The sequence below is a fragment of the Ovis canadensis genome, chromosome 1 (assembly GCF_042477335.2).
Source record: "Ovis canadensis isolate MfBH-ARS-UI-01 breed Bighorn chromosome 1, ARS-UI_OviCan_v2, whole genome shotgun sequence".
In the NCBI taxonomy this organism is placed as follows: Eukaryota; Metazoa; Chordata; class Mammalia; order Artiodactyla; family Bovidae; genus Ovis; species Ovis canadensis.
The window spans coordinates 210,454,298-210,476,401 of record NC_091245.1 but is presented as its reverse complement, the minus strand read 5'-3'; the positions used below and the strand labels follow the sequence as shown (position 1 = coordinate 210,476,401).

Here is a 22,104-nt window from a genome sequence, read left to right as displayed (position 1 = left end):
AGCGAGTCTATCATTTTGACAGGAAAAGGCAGATTAAAAATTCACTCATAACTGTACTGATCGTATTGTCCTGATATTTGGCTTTTCTCTCTTTTTGACTACGTGATTGTTACAACGCTTGACAGAGTCTACATCCAGTTTGTTACCTTATGAGGATAATGGGAAGGAAACTGCTTTCTTTGAAATCAAACTGGCAAAGCAAAGATTTTGAAGAAGGAGCTCCCCTGCCCTGGATCATGGTGGTGCTATCAGGTGGTGAGGGGACTGTGCTCATGCCCCCGAGCTAATATCCAGCTGTTTACAGCCACTGTGGACTGGGCAGAGATAATATTTCTCCAGTTCTATCCAAATTTATCCTCACAGGCCAATAAATCAGTACATAAGGAGAATGTGTGGTAATTTTCAGCATCTGGAATTTTTTTAAGGCACCAGTGCTTATGACAAACTGCCCAGTCTTTGGTATGATGGAGCATAGATGCTAAGTCGGATGTGGGCTATATGGATTCGGTCTTAGGAGGACAGTCAGAGGCAGAAATGTGGATTTTGGAGTCAGCACTTGAGTGGTGAGTAATGAGTGGTGACTGGAATCACAGGGAGGGATTCCAGTGAGAGGTGTCAGGAGAGAACAGGCTGCCTGGGGCTACACTCAGAACATCAGCAGCAAGGAATAGGCAAAGGATGAAGAACTCACTTGAGAGGGAGAGAAAATCTGAGTTTAGAAAATCCAAAAGAAGAGAACCCTTAAAGAGGAAGTGTTTAACAATGCCAAATGTTGCAGAGAGGTTAAATTAGGCTGATGAACATCTATGAGCATGGACAGTAATGGAGATGTGATGATTTTGTCCAGAGCAACATCCATGGAATAGGGGTGGAAGCCAAATGGCCATGGACTGAGAGCAAGTGAGAATAAACACACACACACACACACACACACACACACACACACTCACTCACTCACTCACATGCTGTAATGGTAAATACATCTTCTTCAGAGTGTTTGTGGAGTTACTGAAACCATGAAGTAGCTGAAAAATTCCAGTTTTCACTTAACTGGTTGTTTTCCCTCAATGTAATACATTTACATCTATTCCCCCCTCCCCCACTCACTTATTTACTTGTTTGTCTTTTCTCATCTTTAACTGTTAAGCCAAATGTCTTACTTGAATCACAGCCAAGGCCTAAGGATGGGAGTGGGATAGGGAAAGGAACAGCCATATTTTCTTTTCCATTTATTGTCTCACAGGATCTGAGCATTACAACCGGAAGGAAGAGGCCTTAGGAACATTCCCTTGGGGATAAACTGGGGGTGGGGAGGGCAGAAGAGATGTGCATTAGGGGGTTACTGCAGTGGTTTCACTTGAGACCAGACTGACTGCAACGGGAACAGGGAAGAAAGGACTGAATCAGAGATGTTCTATGCGAAGAAATGGGAGGGTTCAGTGACAAAACTATATTACTTCTTACTAAAAGCCACAGTATTGTCACCTTGAATATGTATAATTTTTAGAGAGCTTTCAAGTACATTAACTTATTTGACATTCATGAGTGACTTCTACAAGGTTACCAGCTAGTTAATAGTGGACCCAGGGCCAGACCCTGTCTCCTAATTCCTTCTCACACCTTTTTCATTCAACAATGCAACCTTGTTTCCCCGCATCCTGCTCTGCAGCGCTGACCTGTCCTCAGCGTAAAGGATCCATCAAGGCTGTTGCTTGGCAAATATTTTCTTGGTTGGATGAAAGAGCAGAAAAGAGCCCATCTGCTTGCCTCTTGTCACTTAATTTTCTGAGACAAACCAAGCTCATTCTGTTTAGAAATACAAGGTCATTGATGCTGCACTCGGCTGCTTTTCTATCAGGAATGAAGAAAACTGCGATGGAATGTTAAAGTGAGACTTTTTCAGTCTAAGTTTTGGCTTTGGTTCCAGGAAAAGGAATGAAATTAAAGGTGCCTGACGTGCAAAGAGAATGGTTATGTATAAATATACAATATATATCTCCCAGTATTCAGCCTGTAATCCTTATAAATGCGCTAATGTTGAAAGGGCTGAGGAGAGCATTCCCACAAAGTGAATGGTCAAGGATGTGTGTTTCTCATGACCAGGTCTGAGCCACCAAAGGGCAAGCCAATCTGAGCTATTTTGAATTCCACCCAAGAGGCCTTCCTGGAAGGTTGAGGATTGGTGACCTTTTCACTGGAACTGCAGTTGGCTACTCTTAGCAGGTACTTCAGGCCTAAAGGTGCTCCCAGCTTGGGGAGGCAAGGAGCTCTAAACTGTGACTATGGAAGGAGGTGTGTAATTATTACAGCAGAACAGATGTCTCAGCTTGAGAACAAAAATGTCTGGAGGACTTTTTATCATCTTAGAGAGACTGGAGAAACCTATGGGACTCTTACAGGTTGAATTCTGTTCCCCTAAAAGATAGGGTGAAGTCCTAACATCTGGTGTCTGTCTATGAATGTGATCTTACTTGAAAATGGGTCTTTGCAGATGTAAACAAGTTCAGATGAGCTTCTTGGGGTGGACCTTTAATCTAATATCACTGGTGTCCCTATAAGAAGAAGGGAATTTAGACACAGGACAAAGACAGCCATGTGATACTGGAGGAGAGATTGAAGTTATGCAGCCATAAGCCAAGCAACATCTGGGGCTACCAGTAAACGGAAGAGGCAAGGAAGGATCTGCCCTAGAGGCTCCGGTGGTGGTGGTGGAGGGATTGTTGCCCTGCCAGCATTGACTTCAGAATTGTAGCTTCGGGGGCTGTCAGACACAATAAAGTTCTTTTGTTTTAAGCATGGCTGTGGTGCTTTGTTTCAAAAGCTGTGGGACTCTAATACAAGGGCCCAACCTATGATTTGTCAAAGGCTAGCTCATGAATGAGGTTCGAATGGGCAGTAGAAAATACAATTTTTTTTTCACTCTCACCATATCAAGACCTGCCATTAATTTAAATGCAAGCTAAGAGACCTAGTGCCTAATACGTGTTCAACAAATACCATTTGTGAATGAATGGGTTCCCTAACTCATTGAGATGTATGATTTCTTACATCCTATTTCATTTATTCAAATGGGCTTATGTGCATTATTTCCATTTTTATAAATGAGGAAGCTGATGCCACAGAGATTAAATAATTGCCCAAGGAAAATGGCTCAGACTGCAGAACTGAGATTTGAATAGAGGTCTTCCTGCCTCGAGTTTGTATTTTTCTACTTAATCATTAGGGTAATCCAGAAACAACAGGTGAGATGTCCAATGTCCTGTGTCCTTTTATAATTCATGTTCAAAGAACTACGACTCTTTTCTAAAATGATTTTTTAAAAAGTTTTATTATGGAAACTTAAAACATGGACAATGGGTAATTAAATATGACCTGTTAAATAACTATCACAATTTTCACGAAAATCTTATATAAATCACACAGATAAAACATCAGTATGTATCTTTGTGATTAATATATGTAATGTTATGTATTGAACACTGTACATGTATTGAACTATGTAAGTAGGGAGAGAGGTTTCTCTAGATTAACAGTCTGAGATGCAGTTCCAAAACTCCTAACAGCTAACCCCCTTCCTGCCAGCCTATCCCAAGGGCATGAAGATGGGCTACCAGAAGAGGCCAGCTCCTCTGTCATAGGAACGGATGCTGTGCCTTTCTAATCTGTCATTTGCTGGGAACACAACACTGTGAGGGACACCTTTGAGCATCCGCTGAAGAGCTCCCAGGAGCAAAATCACCGTGGCCACAAAGGCGCCATGGAGGTCATGGGCAAACTGACTTCACAGCTGCCAATGAGGATGCCCAGTGGTAGCAAATTACTATTTCTCATTTTGAAATGATTTCTTAGACTCTAGGTGCAATAATATGTTTTCTTGGCAATTCTGGTCCTTAAAAAGACTAACTGAAAAGTCCATCTATAGGAAACCAGGCAGAGAATAGACTGGGTAGCTTGAATAAATTGAACATTATTAAAGCTAGTGGAGGTGATGGAATTCCAGTTGACCTATTTCAAATCCTCAATATGCCAGCAACTTTGGAGAACTCAGCAGTGGCCACAGGACTGGAAAAGGTCAGTTTTCATTCCAGTCCCAAAGAAGGGCAAAGCCAAAGAATGTTCAAACTACCACACAATTGCACTCATCTCACACGCTAGTAAAGAAATGCTTAAAATTCTCCAAATCAGGCTTCAAAAGTACATGAACTGTGAACTTCTAGATGTTCAAGCTGGATTTAGAAAAGGCAGAGGAACCAGAGATCAAATTACCAACATCTGTTGATCATTAAAAAAGCAAGAGAGTTCCAGAAAAATATCTACTTCTGCTTTATTGACTATGCCAAAGCCTTTGACTGTGTGGATCACAATAAACTGTGGAAAATTCTTCGAGATGAGAATACCAGACCACCTGACCTGCCTCTTGAGAAATCTGTATGCAGGTCAGAAAGCAACAGCTGGAACTGGTCATGGAACAACAGACTGGTTCTAAGCAAGGAAAGGAGTACGTCAAGGCTGTATATTGTCACCCTGTTTATTTAACTCACACACAGAGTACATCATGAGAAACACTGGGCTGGATGAGGCACAAGCTGGAATAAAGACTGCCAGGAGAAATATCAATAACCTCAGATATGCAGATGACACTACCCTTATGGCAGAAAGCAAAGCAGAACTAAAGAGCCTCTTGATGAAAGTGCAAGAGAAGAGTGAAAAAGTTGGCTTAAAACTCAACATTTGGAAAAGTAAGATCATGGCATCTGGTCCCATCACTTCAGGACAAATGGATGGGGAAACAGTGATAGACTTTATTGTTTTTTTGGCTCCAAAATCACTGCAGATGGTGACTGTGGCCATGAAATTAAAAGACGCTTGCCCCTTGGAAAAGTTATGACCAACCTAGACAGCATATTAAAAAGCAGAGAGATTACCAACAAAGGTCCATTTAGTCAAAGGTGTGGTTTTTCCAGTAGTCATGTATGGATGTGAGAGTTGGACTATAAAGAAAGCTGAGAGTTGAAGAATTGATGCTTTTGAACTGTGGTGTTGGAGAAGACTCTTGGAAGTCCCTTGGACTGAAAGGGGATCCAACCAGTCCATCCTAAAGGAAATCAGTCCTAAATATTCACTGGAAGGACTGATGCTGAAGCTGAAACTCCAATGCCTTGGCCACCTGATGCAAAGAACTGACACATTTGAAAAGACCTTGATCCTGGGAAAGATTTAAGTCAGGAGGAGAAGGGGATGACAGAGGATGAGATGGTTGGATGGCATCACCAACTCAATGGACATGAGTCTGAGTAAACTCTGGGAGATGGTGATGAACAGGAGGCCTGGCATGCTTCAGTCCATGTGGTCACAAAGAGTTGGACATGACTGAGTGACTAAACTGAACTGAAACCCTAGATTATAGATCTGTACTTAGTTCTTAAATTACAAAGCTGAAAAAGACAGTTCTTGACCTCTAGGAATTCAGTCACTTGGAAGGAGTTGTTTTGGGTGTTGAAAAGCATTCTGGACCAGTAGTCAGAAGATGTGGATTCTTGTACTGGTGCCACCACTCTTTAGGATTGTGCATCAGTCGTGAGTGAGTGCTAAGTTGCTTCAGTTGTGCGTGTCCAACTCTGTGTGACCCTATGGACTGTAGCCCGGCAGGCTCCTCTGTCCATGTGATTCTCCAGGCAAGAATACTGGAGGGAGTTGCCATGCCCTCCTCCAGGGCATCTTCCCAACCCAGAGATCTAACCCATGTCTCTTTCATCTCCCACATCGGGAGGCAGGTTCTTTACCACTAGCACCACCTGGGAAGCCCTTATGGGTGTGATGTCAGCCAAATCAAATGACCTTCTTTTCATTTCCAAATTTGGGGGAAATTTTTCTATAAACTGAAGAGTTATATCAGAATTAGGTGACATTATTATTATTTTATAAAAACACTTTTATGTTTTTATAAAACTACATCTACTTTTAAATGTCCAAAGAGGTGGATGCTGCTAACCAGCTGAGAACAAACAACCCTGCTTAAATTCTGTAAGGACGAAACTGTATTAGGGGCTTTTCTTTTTCTTCTTGGAGATGGAGCTTGTAATTTTTTAAAAGGATATTGAGAATCTGAAGAACATTGCTGACTCAAGAGAAATGCAAAGGTCAATTGTTGCATCTAAGCTGTGCTGCCATGATATTTGAATAATTAAAAGGTTGTTTTCAGAGAAAATTGTAGTCCCACATTTTAGCTAAGTGTTTAATGACAATAAGCTGTAAACATGCTCTGTTTTCATACGGGGAAGTCCCCAGAGCCTATTAACTGTCCAGATGGTAAGAAATAGAAGGATTAAATGTATTTAAATTCAGTTCAATTCAGTTGCTCAGTTGTGTCTGATTCTTTGGGACCCCATGGACTGCAGTATGCCTGGCCTCCATGGCCTTCACCAACTTCCGGAGCTTGTTTAAGCTCATGTCCATTGAGTTGGTGATACCATCCAACCATCTCATCCTCTGTCGTCCCCTTTTCCTCCTGACTTCAGTCTTTCTCAGCATCAGGGTCTTTTCCAATGAGTCAGTTCTTCACATCAGGTGGCCAAAGTGTTGAGTTTCAGCTTCAGCATCTGTAATTCCAATGACTATTCAGGACTGATTTCCTTTAGATTGACTGGTTGGATCTCCTTGCAGTCCATGGGACTTTCAAGAGTCTTCTCCAACACCACAGAGTTCAAAAGCATCAATTCTTTAGTGCTCAGCCTTCTTTATGGTCCAACTCTCACATCCATACATGACCACTGGAAGAACCATAGTTTTGACTAGACGGACCTTTGTTGGCAAAGTAATGTCTCTGCTTTTTAATATGCTGTCTAGGTTGGTCATAGCTTCTCTTTCAAGGAGCAAGTGCCTTTTAATTTCATGGCTGCAGTCACCATCTGCAGTGATTCTGGAGCCCAAGAAAATAAAGTCTGTCACTGTTTTCATTGTTTCGCCATGCATTTGCCATGAAGTGATGGGACCAGATGCCACAGGGATCATCAAAATCTTTCAAACTAGACTCTACTGGGTGCTAACAGTGTATTTTAAAGACTTCCTAAAACACATTCAAAGTAGGAGAGGACAAGGACTTTTATTTCATTTAGGTCTTTATTTAGGGGTTGATTTTTAAAACAAAATACCTTTAAAAATTAAAAATTAGGTAATACTCTTATCTGGTAGGCAAATTAGAAAAAAAATGGATGCATAAAAGGAAAAAATAGCCCTGTTAATTTTACTACCTAGATATAATAACTGTGAATACTTGGTATATCTCATTTGGGCTTTTCCTTGTTATTTATGTGTAAAAACCATTGCTCATGAGCTCTCACTCTTAAGGCCAGTTACTTCCTTCTCTGAGCTCCAGTTTTCTCATCTATAAAAATGGATTAAATATATACCTTGTATGGTAGTTTTAACAAGTAAATTTCATAATACTTTAAAATATTTAGCAGAATAGTGGCACATAATAATGCTCAATAAATGCTAGCTATTTTACTTATTATTAATGTGTGAAAATGGAACCTTACTGTAGATATGGCTGCTTAATTTTTCATTATGGACATATATGCATATCAATAAATATAAAACTATTATCTCATTTTAATGACTCAGTATTATCCCATTATATAGATTTTCCACCTTCTCCTATTATTGCTATTGTTAAAATTTGTATCAAATAGCCTTGGTCATGCATCCTTATGCAAAAATGATTATTTTGCTAGGATTATAAAAAAGTTGCTGGGTCAAAAGGCACGAACACTTGGAAGCTTTTGGTGAACTTTGAAACTGCCTTTCTGAAATACTGCACAAGTCCAATTCTTCTACTAGTACTGAGTATTATCATTAAAAAAAATTCTTTCCCACAGTGGCCAATAATGATGCTGAACATTTTCCCCCCACATACATATTCTTGATTGCCAGAAAATTTGTAAAACTGTCTCTGCCTGGTGGGAAGGTATTTAATGGTCATAAGACAATTCTGGTTGTATATTTCATGTATCAGTACTGGTAAATTATAATCTACTAATAATTATTTCTCTGCATTTTTCACCTTTTGTTGACTTTTTCTTTACTATCTTCAGATATTCCTCCCTTTTTACTTTAATAGTATTTATTTGAGCCTTTTTTCTTTTTTTGTTTTTTCTTAAAGTTTATTTTTTAATTTTTATTTATTTTTAAAAATTTTATTGGAGGCTAATTACAATATTGTGGTGGTTTTTGCCATACATTCACAAGTATCAGCCATGGGGGTACATGTGTTCCCCATCCAAACCCTCCCTCCCCATCCCATCTCCCAGGGTCATCCCAATGCACCAGCCCTGAGCACCCTGCCTCATGCATTGAACCTGGACCGGCGATCTATTTCACATATGATAATATACATGTTTCAATGCTATTCTCTCAAGTCATCCCACCCTCTCCCTCTCCCACAGAGTCCAACAGTCTGTTCTTTACATCTGTGTCTCTTTTACTGTCTTACATAGAGGGTCATCATTACCATCTTTCTAAATTCCATATATATGCATTAATATACTGTATTGGTGTTTTTCTGAGCCTTTTTTCTTAACATTATCAGAAGTTTGTCAATTTTATTTATCTTAAAAAAAATTCAAGATTTTTAGAATTAACTGTGACAGCCCACGCTGCACTCAATATGCCAGCAAATTTGGAAAACTCAGCAGTGGCCACAGAACTGGAAAAGGTCAGTTTTCATTCCAATCCCAAAGAAGGGCAATGCCAAAGAATGTTCAAGTTACCACACAATTGCACTCATTTCATGTGCTAGCAAGGTAATGCTCAAAATCCTTCAAGCTAGGTTTCAACAGTACATGAACTGAGAACTTCCAGATGTACAAGCTGGATTTAGAAAAAGCAGAGGAGCCAGAGATCAAATTGCCAACATCTTCTGGATCATAGGAAACCAAGGAATTCCAGAAAAACCATCTACTTCTGTTACACTGGCTACACTAAAGCCTTTGACTGTGCAGATCACAACAAACTATGGAAAATTCTTCAAGAGATAGGAATACCAGACCACCTTACCTGCCTCCTGAGAAACATGAATGCAGGTCAAGAAGCAACAGTTAGAACCAGACATGGAATAACAGACTGGTTCAAAATTGGGAAAGGAGTACAACAAGGCTGTATGTGGTTGCCCTGCTTGTTTAACTTATGTGCAGAGTATATGATGCAAAATGTGGGGCTGGATGAATCACAAGTTGGAATGAAGATTGCCAGGAGAAATACCAACCACCTCAGATATGCAGATGATACCACTCTAATGGCAGAAAGCAAAGAGGAACTAAAGAACCTCTGAAAGTGAAAGTGAAATCGCTCAGTCGTGTCTTAACTCTTTGCGACCCTGTGGACTGTAGCCCACCAGGTTCCTCCGTCCATGGGATTCTCCAGGCAAGAATACTGGAGTGGGTTGCCATTTCCTTCTCCAGGGGAATCTTCCCAACCCAGGGATCAAACTCAGGTCTCCCACATTGCAGGCAGACGCTTTAACCTCTGAGCAACCAGGAAAGCCCTGCTGCTGCTAAGTTGCTTCAGTCATGTCTGACTCTGTGCAAACCCATAGACGGCAGCCCACCAGGCTCTGCCATCCATGGGATTCTCCAGGCAAGAGCACTGGAGTGGGTTGCCATTGCCTTTTTCAATGCATGAAAGTGAAAAGTGAAAGTGAAGTTGCTCAGTCCTAGATGAAGGTAAAAGAGGAGAGTTAAAAAGCTGGCTTAAATTGAAAAGTCGAAAAATTCTAGAAAAAAAAAAAAAGCTGGCTTAAAACTCAGCTTTCAAAAAAATGAAGATCATGGCATCTAGTTCCATCACTTCATAGCAAGTTGAAGGGGAAAAAGTGGAAGCAGTGATAGACTTTCTTTTCTAGGGCTCCAAAATCACTGTGGACCGTGACTGCAGCCATGAAATTAAAAGATGCTTGCTGCTTGGAAGAAAAGCTATGACCAACCTAGAAGCGTATTAAAAAGCAGAGACATTACTTTACCAACAAAGTCCATCTAGTCAAAGCTATGGTTTTTCCAGCAGTCATGTATGGATGTGAGAGTTGGACCATAAAGATGGCTGAGTGCTGAAGAACTGATGCTTTTGAACTCTGTGGTGTTGGAGAAGACTCTTGAGCATCCCTTGGATAGCAAGGAGATCAAACCAGTCAATCCTAAAGGAAATTACCCTGAATACTCATTGGAAGGACTGATGCTGAAGCTCCAATCCTTTGGCCACCTGATGCAAAGAGCCAACTTACTGCAAAAGACCTTGATGCTGGGAAAGATTGAGGACAGGAGAAGGGGGAGACAGAGAATGAGATGGTTGGATGGCATCATTGACTCAATGGACATTAGTCTGAGCAAACTTCTGGAGATAGTGAAGAACAAGGAATCCTGGTGTGCTGCAGTCCAAGGGGTCATAAAAAGTCGGACACAACTTAGTGACTGAACAACAACGTGTAAAATTTAGTGCCGGCTTGATGAATAACAGATGTTTAATACTGTTATAGTATGGAGGATAAAAAGAAGTCAAGGTATCTCAAAAGAAGTGATTTGAAAAATAATTTAGCCAAAGTATTGATTCATTTAACTAAGAAGAAACCACTATACACACACACACACTCACTCATATATATTTCAAGTCTTATCTCCCCCAACCCCCTCATCAGTGTTCCAATGTAGCTTGCTTTTAAGGCCTGCTTTTTAAAAAGCCTGATCAATGGCAAGCTTTTAGGGAGTAAAAAGTTTTCAACACAGGCTATAAAAAGTGTTGGTTGGTATGCAGACCAAAGTCTCTAAATCAGCTAATTTAGAATCTGATAATCTTGTTGAAGGATGAGGCTTTCTCCTCTGAGAAGGGAAATTCTACTCTCTCAGGTAGAAAAGTGGGGATTCATTCTGACCGGTGACATATTATGGTGTAATGATACTTATTTTCCTTTCCCTTTGGCCCTGAGATAAGGAAAAATAAGAATTTGAATTCTAAATAAGACTCAGAAAAAACTGTAGTTTCAAGAAGATTGCTCAAATTTGTCTGCAAAATCAGAAACACATTAAAACTAATGGACATAAACTAATGATTTTTGAGTAAAGACTTAATTGTTCCCAGACCTTTGTACTGTTCTTTTATTGAATATACTAAAATCCAGCATGTTTTTTTCCTACATAAAAAAATATAAATGTGACACACCTCTCAGCCTAGTTTTTACAAAATAATAAATGTTGCTACTTGGTCATGTTTTCCCAAAGAAAATAATGGAGAAATGTTCAAACAAGTGTTAGACTATCAAATCATGCTATTGTGCTAATAGCACTACCATGCCAATGTATTATATTAAAGAGCGTAAATAGAATTCTTTGGGTACATTCAACAGAAGGTTGAATTACACTTTTCAATGTCATATAAAATCATGTAAATTCCACACCTTTCCTTTATTCATACTGAGCACAGTTTGTGACTACATATCTGCATGCCATTCTGGGGATGGAGACACAAGAGTAAAGATGACAAAGTCCCCATTCTCATGGAGTTTCTAGTCTAAAAGAAAGATATGGCAACAAAAAAATACACAGATAAATGAATAATGTAAGATCAGATGGTTATTAGTACCTTGAGAAATAATTATACAGGACAATTATGAATGACTTCTTTTAGAAGAATTCTTGTAGTGATCAAGGAAGATCTCTTAAAGGGAGTGACATGTGAGCCGAGACCTAAACAAACCCAGGTAAGAGCATTCCAGGCAGAGAATATGGAGGTGGGCATGAGCTTGGAGGGATGAAGGGAGAGAAAAGCCAGTGTGGCTGAAATGTCCTATGGGATGGGGAAGAGGGACAAGACAGGAGGACAGTAGGAGTCAGGTCATGTCCTATGGACTATAAATAAGGACTCTGGATCTCGTTTTATTTGTGATGGGAAACAACTGGCAGACTTCAACTGCCATTACTGGCAGGGAAGTAATAGGATCTGATGTACCCTTTGAGTAGAGAACTTATTGTTCTCCAGGAGAGTAGGTAAGTTCTATGTCTCTGGAGAAGAGTAAGTTCTCACTATGCTCTTGTCAAGATGGAGGAGTAGAAGGACATGCACCCATCTCCTCCTGTAAGAACACCAAAATCCCAACTGGCTGCTGAACAACCATCTACAGGAGAATGTTGGATCCCATCAAAGTAAGGTACCCTATGTCCAAGGGTGAAGAGGAAGCCCCAACAAGACGGTAGGAGGGGTGCAATCATGTTTAGAATCAAACCTCATACCTTCCAGAGATGCTCAGAGGGAGCAAACAAAACCCTGTGTGCACCAGGACCCAGGGAAAGGAGCAGTGACCTCCGCAAGACACTGAGCCACCTGCCTTTGAGTGTCTGAGTGTCTCCTGTGGAGGCACGGGTCAGCAATGATCTGCTGCGGGGCCAGGGGCACTGACTACAACAGTCCTTTTGAAAGAGGTCACCATTACCACCACTACCCATGACAGGGAGGTAACATAGCCTGACCCATCAGCAGAAAATGGTATTAAAGATTTACTGAGAATGGCCCTACCTACCAGAGCAAGACCCAGTTCTCCCCACAGCTAGTCCCTCCCATCAGGAAACTTCCCAAGCCTCTTACCCTCACCCATCAGAGGGCAGACAGAATGAAAGCCACAATCACAGAAAACTAACCAAACTCATCACATGGATCACAGCTTTGTGTATCTTAATGAAACTATGAGCCATGCTGTGTAGGGCCACCCAAGATGGATGGGTCATGGTGGAGAGTTCTGACAAAATGTGGTTCACTGGAGAAGGGAATAGCAAACCAGTTCAGCATTCTTGCCTTGAGAACCCGATGAACAGTATAAACAGGCAAAAAGATAGGACACTGAAAGATGAACTCCCCAGGTTGGTAGGTGCCCAATATGCTGTTGGAGGGAGTGGAGAAATAGCTCCAGAAGGAATGAAGCAGCAGAGCCAAAGCAAAACAACACCCAGTTGTGGATGTGTCTGGTGGTGGAAGTAAACTGTGATGCTGTAAAGAACAACACTGCATAGGAACCTGAAATGTTAGGTCCATGAGTCAAGGCAAACTGGAAGTGGTGAAACAGGAGATGGTAAGAGTGAACATCGACATTTTCAGAATCAGCGAACTAAAATGGACCAGAATGGGTGAATTTAATTCAGATGACAATTATATCTACTACCGTGGGTAAGAATCTCTGAAAAGAAATGGAGTAGCCTTCATAGGAAACAAATGAGCCTGGAATGCAATACTTGGGTGCAATCTCAAAAATGACAGAGTGATCTCTGTTCGTTTCTAAGGCAAGCCATTCAGTAGCAGAGTAATCCAAGTCTATGCTCCAAACACTAATGCCAAAGAAGCTGAAGTTGAATGGTTCTATGAAGACCTACAAGATTTAGAACGAACATCGAAAAAAAAAAAAAAAAAGATCTCCTTTTCATCACAGGGGACTGGAATGCAAAAGTAGGAAGTCAAGAGATACCTGGAGTAACAGGCAAATTTGGTCTTGGTACACAAAATGAAGCAGGGCAAAGGCTAACAGAGTTTTACCAAGAGAATGCATTGGTCATAGCAAATACCCTCTTCCAACAACACAAGAGAAGACTCTATACATGGACCTCATCAGATGGTCAATACTGAAATCAGACTGATTATATTCTTTGCAACTAAAGATAGAGAAGCTCTATACAGTCAGCAAAAACAAGACCTGGAGCTGACTGTGGCTCAGATCATGAACTCCTTATTGCCAAATTCAGACTTAAATTGAATAAAATAGGGAAAACCACTAGGCCATTCAGGTATGACCTGAATCAAATCCTGTATGATTATACAGTGGAAGTGACAAATAGATTCAAGGGATTAGATCTGATAGAGTGCCTGAACAGTGAAAGAGGAGAGTGAAAAAGTTGGCTTATAGCTCAACATTCAGAAAACTAAGATCATGGCATCTGGTCCCATCACTTCATGGGAAATAGATGGGGAAACAGTGGAAATAGTGTCAGACTTTATTTTTTTGGGCTCCAAAATCACTGCAGATGGTGATTGCAGCCATGAAATTAAAAGATGCTTACTCCTTGGAAGAAAAGTTATGACCAACCTAGATAGTGTATTCAAAAGCAGAGACATTACTTTGCCAACAAAGGTCCATCTAGTCATGGCTATGGTTTTTCCAATAGTTATGTATCGATGTGAGAGTTGGACTGTGAAGAAAGCTGAGCACCGAAGAATCGATGCTTTTGAACTGTGGTGTTGGAGAAGACTCTTAAGAGTCCTTGGACTGCAAGGAGATCCCACCAGTCCATTCTGAAGGAGATCAGCCCTGGGATTTCTTTGGAAGGAATGATGCTAAAGCTGAAACTCCAGTACTTTGGTCACCTCATGTGAAGAGTTGACTCATTGGAAAAGACTCTGATGCTGGAAGGGATTGGGGGCAGGAGGAGAAGGGGACGACAGAGGATGAGATGGCTGGATGGCATCACGGACTCAATGGACATGAGTTTGAGTGAACTCTGGGAGGCCTGGTGTGCTGCAATTCATGGGGTCGCAAACAGTCGGACATGACTGAGCGACTGAACTGACTGACTGAAGAACTATGGATGGAGGTTCATAACATTGTAAAGGAGGTGGTGAGTAAAACCATCCCCAAGAAAAAGAAATGCAAAAAGGCAAAGTGGTTGTCTGAGGAGGGCTTATAAATAGCTGGGAAAAGAAAGGAAGCAAAAGACAAAGGAGAAAAAGAAAGATATACCCATCTGAATGCAGAGTTCCAAAGAATAGCAAGGAGAGATAAGAAGGCCTTCCTAAGTGAACAATGCAAAGAAATAGAGGAAAACAATAGAATGGGAAAGATTAGAGATCTCTTCAAGAAAATTAGACATACCAAGGGAACATATCATGCAAAGATGGGCACAATAAAGGACAGAAACGGTATGGACCTAATAGAAGCAGAAGATATTAAGAAGAGCTGGCAAGAATACACAGAAGAACTATACAAAAAAGATCTTAATGACCCAGATAACCTTGATGATGTGATCACTCACCTAGAGTCAGAAATCTTGGAGTGCGAAGTCAAGTGGGCCTTAGGAAGCACCACTATAAACAAAGCTGGTGGAGGTGATGGAATTCCAGCTGAGCTATTTCAAATCCTAAAAGATGATGCTGTTAAAGTGTTCCACTCAATATGCCAGCAAATTTGGAAAACTCAGCAGTGGTCACAGGACAAGAAAACATCAGTTTTCATTCTAATGCCAAAGAAAGGCAATGCCAAAGAATGTTCAAGTGAAAGTTGCTCAGTCATGTCTGACTTTTGTGACCCCTTGGACTATAGAGTCCATGGAATTTCCCAGTCCTGAATACTGGAGTGGGTAGCTGTTCCCTTCTCCAAAGAATGTTCAAACTACTGCACAATTGCACTCATAGCAAAGTAATGCTCAAAATTCTCCAAGTGAGGCTTCAATAGTACAAGAATCAAGGACTTCCAGATGTTCAAACTGGATTTAGACAGAGGAACCAGAGATCAAACTGCCAACATCTGTTGGATCACAGAAAAGGCAAGAGAATTTCAGAGAAACTGTCTATCTGCTTCATTGACCATGCTAAAGCCTTTGTGTGTATCACAACCAACTATGGAAAATTCTTAAAGAGATGGGAGACCCTTAACCTGTCTCCTGAGAAACCTGTATTCAGGTCAAGACGCAACAGTTAGAACCAGACATGGAACAACAGACTGGTTCCAAATTGGGAAAGGAGTATGTCAAGGCTGTATATTGTCACACTGTTTATTTAACTTATATGCAGAGTACATCATGCAAAATGCCAGGCTGGATTAATCACAAGCTGGAATCAAGATTTCCAGGAGAAATATCAATAATCTCAGATATGCAGATGATACCACGTTTATGGCAGAAAGCAGAGAGGAACTTAAGCGCTTCCTGATGAAGGTGAAAGAGGATAGTGGAAAAGCTGGCTTAAAACTCAACATTCAGAAAACTAAGATCATGGTACCTGGTCCAATCACTTCTTCACAAATAGATAGGGAAACAATAGAAACAGTGACAGATTTTATATTCTTAGGCTCCAAAATCACTGCAGATGGTAACTGCTGCCAGGAAATTAAAAGACACTTGCTCCTTGGAAGAAAAGCTATGACAAACCAGAGACATACTTTGAAAAGCAGAGACATACTTTGCTGACAAAGGTCCGTACAGTCAAAGCTATGGTTTTTCCGCTAGTCATTATGGATGTGACAGTTGGACCATAAAGAAAGCTGAGTGCCGAAGAACTGATGCTTTTGAGCTGTGGTGTCGGAGAAGACTCTTGAGAGTCCCTTGGCCTGCAAGATCACACCAGTCAATCCTAAAGGAAATCAAACCTGAATATTCACTAGAACAACTGATGCTGAAGCTCCAATACTTTGGCCACATGATGCAACAAGCTGACTCATTAGAAAAGACTGATACTGGGAAAGCTAGAAGGCTGGAAGAGAAGGGGACTACAGAGGATGAGATGATTGAGCGGCATGAGTTTGAGCAAGCTCCAGGAGGTAGTGAAGGACAGGAAGCCTCACGTGCTGCACTCCATGCCATCACAAAGAGTTAGTCATGACTGAGCGACTCAACAAGGGGAGTAAAGACTGGAAGCTGGGAGACAAGGTAGGAGGCTGTGGCAATCGTTTGGGCCAAGGCTGCTGCTTGTGTGGAGGAAGTTGTAGATGGGGGAGATAATTGATGTGGTTGGATTCCTTTAGCTTGGTCATTATTCGAACAGGTCTTCCTACCGGATTGGCTGTGAGGCTGTAGGAAAGGAAGGGCATCTTCCAGGATTTTGGTTTGAGCAGACTGCAGTGTTATTACTTTAGTGGAGTAGGTACTGGTTTGGAATGGGAGATTAACAGTTTGTTTTTTGACATGTTATGCATATACTAGATACTGGAACCCAAATGGCAGTTATCAGTAGACAACTGGATATATGATTTGGGATCTTTGGGGAGAGGTCACGGTTGAAAATGAGATTGAAGAGTTATCAGGATATAGGTGGTATTTACATCCACGGGACTGAAAGAGGTGGCTAAGGAGAAAATGTAGATGGAGAAGAGAAAGAGCGAGGGCTGTGTCCTGGGTCTCCATAATATAGACATGAGTGGAGGAGCCAGCAAAGGAGACTGGGGAGGAATGGCCTGTGAGGCAGGAGAAAACCAGTATCTAGCGCAAAGCACTGCTCAGCACATAAAACTCATCCCACACAAATCTGCTGAAGGAAAGCATGAATGATCGGGTTTCTGTCTCCTCATCTCATCTACTGCCCCTTCAGGCCCACCCTGCATCCTAATGGCACCCAGTGATGCGGCAAGTGCTCAGTGCACAGACATTCATCTGGGCCTCTGTGCACTTGCATGTTTACATCCCCCTGCTTTGAATGCCTTTTCCTTCTATTTCCTTTTAAAACTGATGCCTGTTCATCACACTGATGAGTATGATGCCTGTTCTTAGGAAACCTTCTCTGTCCCTGTATTAGGATTCTTAATTATCTTCTACCAGATTCTGAGCAAGTTGAACACAAAGATGGTGGTGGGGGTTTAGTTGCTAACTTGGGTCCAACCCTTAAGATCCAGTGGACTGTAGCCCACCAGGCTTCTCTGTCCATGGGATTTCCCAGGCAGGAATAATGGAGTGGGTTGCCATTTCCTTCTCCAGGGGATCTTCCCAATCCAGGAATCAAGCCCTGGTCTCTGATATTACAGGTGGATTCTTTACCTCTGAGCCATCAGGGAAGCCCCCAAAGGCAGGGATAGTTAGTCCTCATTTTGGTATCTCTAGTGCCTAATGTAGAGTCTGAAAATAACAGTCACTTAGTAAGCGTAATTTTTTAAAAAACAAGTAAATGAAGGCACCATTCAATTTGTGAGGATCAATTCAGCTTCCTAGATGATCTTCATGTTCTCCCTTCCTTATGTATTATTCCCAAAGTCTAGGAGAAGGCTTCTGGTTAGTTTACCAAACCTGCAGAACAAGGTGACAGCATGTTTACAGCTCTCTATCTGTGCTTATTTTATGAAACAGAAGATTCCTTTTGTTCTGTGCACATCTCATCCATTTTTTCAAATAAGAGAAACCTCCTTTCACAAGGCTTTAGAAACACCATTTCACCACAGAAACAACTTAGTATTGACAGGGTAGAAGAGAGAAAAAGCATACAGTATGACTCACGTCATATCATAAAGGTTTCTTAGGCAGCCAACATCATCCACTGAATTCACGTAAAATGCTCCTGTTCTTTTGAAACTATTTTAAAAATCCTATGCAAGATTGTGAAGAAGCCCAATGAACTGGAATAATTTTACTGGATCACAAGACTGCTCAATCAATCTCATGTTTAACAATGAGACAGTATTACACATGTACTATCAATTCCCCAAAGAGGCTACATTCTCGCCTGCTGCTGCCGAAACACAGACGTGACATAGCTGTGATGCGGAACCAAGCTGCTCTACGCAGCTCAGATTTCTTCAGGACCCTGCACCCAGAAATCTGGGGCCAGAACAGGCAACTGTTTCTATTTTCATTTGCAAACGAACGGTGCGTAACGAGATGTAAGAAAGGTTCACACAGAATGGTCATAAATATTCAGAGAACAAAGCTAGCCTGGGACCTCGTATTCTGAGCTAAAATAAGAGCCTACTTCAGAAAAATTTTTAAAGAGGGCTCTTTGCTCATGTCATTAATCCTTTCTGAATCTTGGTACAATCTGCAGAGCATCAGACTATAATTTCTTTTTGGTATGGGAAAGAATTATTTGGTAAACAGCACAGTATTTTCAGTCATTTTCATTGAACCTGGAGTATTTGTCCAGAACATGTCTTGTGCCATAGCCCTTGTAATTCGTTTTGCTGAGATATGTTAACTTCAATAAGTATACTAACAGGAGAGGAAAAACCCTGAAGAGTGATAGAGAAAGTCTGGGAAGAGGCCTCAGAGAAACAAAACTAAGAGGAATAGTCAACCAATAATTAAAAACATATCAACAAAGTATAGAGTATAAATTATTTAATTCAGTGGCCAATTAAGATGATGAAGAAGGACAGAGAAATGGAAAAAGACAAATATAAATTCAACAGGTAAACAGAAAGATGACTGTGTGTGTGCATGCTCAGTCGCTTCAGTCGTGTCCGACTCTTTGTGACCCCGTGGGCTGTAGCCTGCCAGGCTCCTCTGTCCATGGGATTCTCCAGGCAAGAACACTGGAGTGAGTTGCCATGCCCTCCTCTATGGGGTCTTCCGGACCTAGGGATTGAACCTGTGTCTCCTGCATTGGCAGGTGGGTTCTTTACCTCTGAGCCACCAGGGAAGCCCCAGAAAGATGACTGCCTATTTACTAAAAATATACTTCAATCCTAGTGATATCTCCTATCTGGAATTATTATTCCCAGGTTTTAAAAAAAATAAAAGTTGAAAATATACTGTCCTTAGTAACTTCCCAGGAGCACAGATCTAGGAATGATTTTGGCAGAAACTGCGAAGTATCCTCTGGTGTATTTCTCCCTCACTATGAGAACCTTAACAAGGAACTTGTTAGGTAAGGATCTGCTCATTACAAAACTAAGTTATGGGTGAAAAATAACTGAAGCCAATGATGTTAAGTTCATCCAAGGAATTCAGCAACAAACCCAATCAGAATTAGATGCTCTCTTTTCCCATAAAGGCTGAAACTGCCACAGGAAGAATTTAGATTAGACATAAGGAAATATATTCTGATTGAAATGATTGCAAGATACTGAAATGGGTCACCTAGGAAAGTTTTGGAATATTATTTCCTAGCAACTGCTAAAAATAGAACTGATGCTCTCGGATGGCTCTAGGCAAATGTGAGGAATCGTAGACTCAAGACCATCATAGCAGAAGGCAGTCTTAGAAATCATCAAATCCAGGGGATCCCAAATTTGTCTTCACGCTGAATCACCTGGGAATCTTTATCAAAATTCCCAAACCCAGGCTGCAACCGGGGCCACTGCACTCACAGTACCCGGGAGCAGGACAGGCATCAGAATTTTGGAAAGCTTCTCAGATATTCCCAGTGGGCAGCCTAATTAGGGTGCTGCTGCTGCTGCTAAGTCGCTTCAGTCGTGTCTGACTCTGTGTGACCCCATAGACAGCAGCCCACCAGGCTCCCCCATCCCTGGGATTCTTCAGGCAAGAACACTGGAATGGGTTGCCATTTCCTTCTCCAATGCATGAAAGTGAAAAGTGAAAGTGAAGTCACTCAGTCATGTCCGACTCTTCGAGACCCCATGGACTGCAGCCTACCAGGCTCCTCCATACATGGGATTTTTCAGGCAAGAGTACTGGAATGGGTTGCCACTAACCCTAACCCTAATTAGGGTGCTGTGGGTGATCTCAGGTTACAGATAAAGAGAGGGAACATGACTTTTCCAAGATTACCAGGGTAGCAAGTGGCCCAGAAGGAAGACAGCCCAAGTCTCCTGACCCTGATCTGGCACACAGATTTAAAACACAGAAAGTGTCTTCAAAGAGAAAGAAAAACAAAATGGGAGGGAGGTTCAGAAGAGAGGGGATATATGTATACCTATGGCTGATTCATAAAAAAAAAAAAGAAAGAAAAAGAAAAACAATGCATTTTACATATATGGAATCAATACATTACCACTATAGATGATTTAAAAGAACCATTGAAACTGCCAGTGAAAATTAATAATTCTCAATCTCACTATCCAGAGATAAGTTATTAATCATTGTTGATAATTTTGCATGTTCTTCTACCTTTTTCTCAGAGTTTGTATGTACTTTTAAAGTTTTGTAAAGGTCAGAATCATCCCTATGAACATTGGGCTTTCTAGAAATCCAAGGAGCTGAAGGTACTGATGGTGTTGGGTGATGCTCTGGCATGTGGCTGCCATTTTCTCCCCATCCTTGATGGACACGTAGCATGAGGTCTTATCTGTCTTGTTATCTGCATTTAGCTAGAGAACCAAATGGATTCAGGATGGACTCTAAGTTCTTCTTGAGTAAAGACACAAAGTCCAAGTGTAAAAGTTCTGCCCTGTGGGCTTAGTGTCACCAACAACCAGACAGAGAAGCTCACTTCCATTATGCTTGAGATCCCTGCCTTGTAAGTTAAGATCTCACCTAAATTTATGGTGGTCTGTATTTGCGTTTAAGTATGTATGTCTGTTCTTACCCATCCCAGGGAACCAGAATGATGCAAAGCTATTATTCTGAATGGAGTAAATCTTTATCATCGATCCAAATAATCACTATGATTTGGTGGATACATAAAATCAAACTTCCACTAATGAAAGAAAATTGCAATTTCAAAGTCCCTATTTTATTATTGCTAACTGGCCAATTAAAGCTTAAACCTAATTTTATGAGGTGACTTAAATCTGATGCTCAAAATTCAATGTATCTTCAGCACAGGTAGAAAGTCAACACTTTAGTATCAAAAGCCACCTTATTTTGAAAAGGAAGATTCTCTTTAGAATACCAAATGAGTCATAAGAAATGATTTAGAAAAGGAAGTGGGAAACTTGAAATATAGCCTTCTCAAGTGTGTTCTTTACATCTATGGTGTCAGTAAACACTGCTTCCGTCACAGAAACACATCTGAGTTTAATTAGGGGATTAGTTTTGCTTAGTCTGTGAAAGAAAAAATATCTTTTTAACATTTAGCGTTAAGGGTAGAGGGATCTATCCACTTCCCTTCTGTAGTCATATCAGGTAGTTAATCTCATATATCTGTATTTTCACTCCAGAGCTGTGCAGAACACAGAAATAGAATATTTGATTGCTTATCTCTTTTCTATGACTACCCAAGCTGTTTCATAGAGGAAGCAAATGGTGTTAATAACTGTAATATTCTGATTTTTGGATCTGACTTGAGGTTATTTTTAATCTTTGGATGTAAGGTAATTAGGATGGGGACATCTCTAAACCGGTTTTTCCTCAGATTTCACCATGTAATTCTGTTTTTCACAGGAAATCAAATTTACCTCTAATTATTTGCATGTGGCTCCATGTATGATATTGATAATGTCTAGCTATGTTTTAATGCCTCTCTGCCTTTCACTTTCTCTCCATG

The 22,104-nt window shown here is 40.9% G+C and overlaps 1 protein-coding gene across 15 annotated transcripts in view; it reads right to left on the bottom strand.

Moving 5' to 3' along the window:
* The window catches only part of PEX5L (peroxisomal biogenesis factor 5 like), a 284,291-nt gene that overhangs the window by 56,028 nt on the left and 206,159 nt on the right, over positions 1-22,104 (bottom strand). The gene's annotated exons all lie outside the window — the stretch shown is intronic.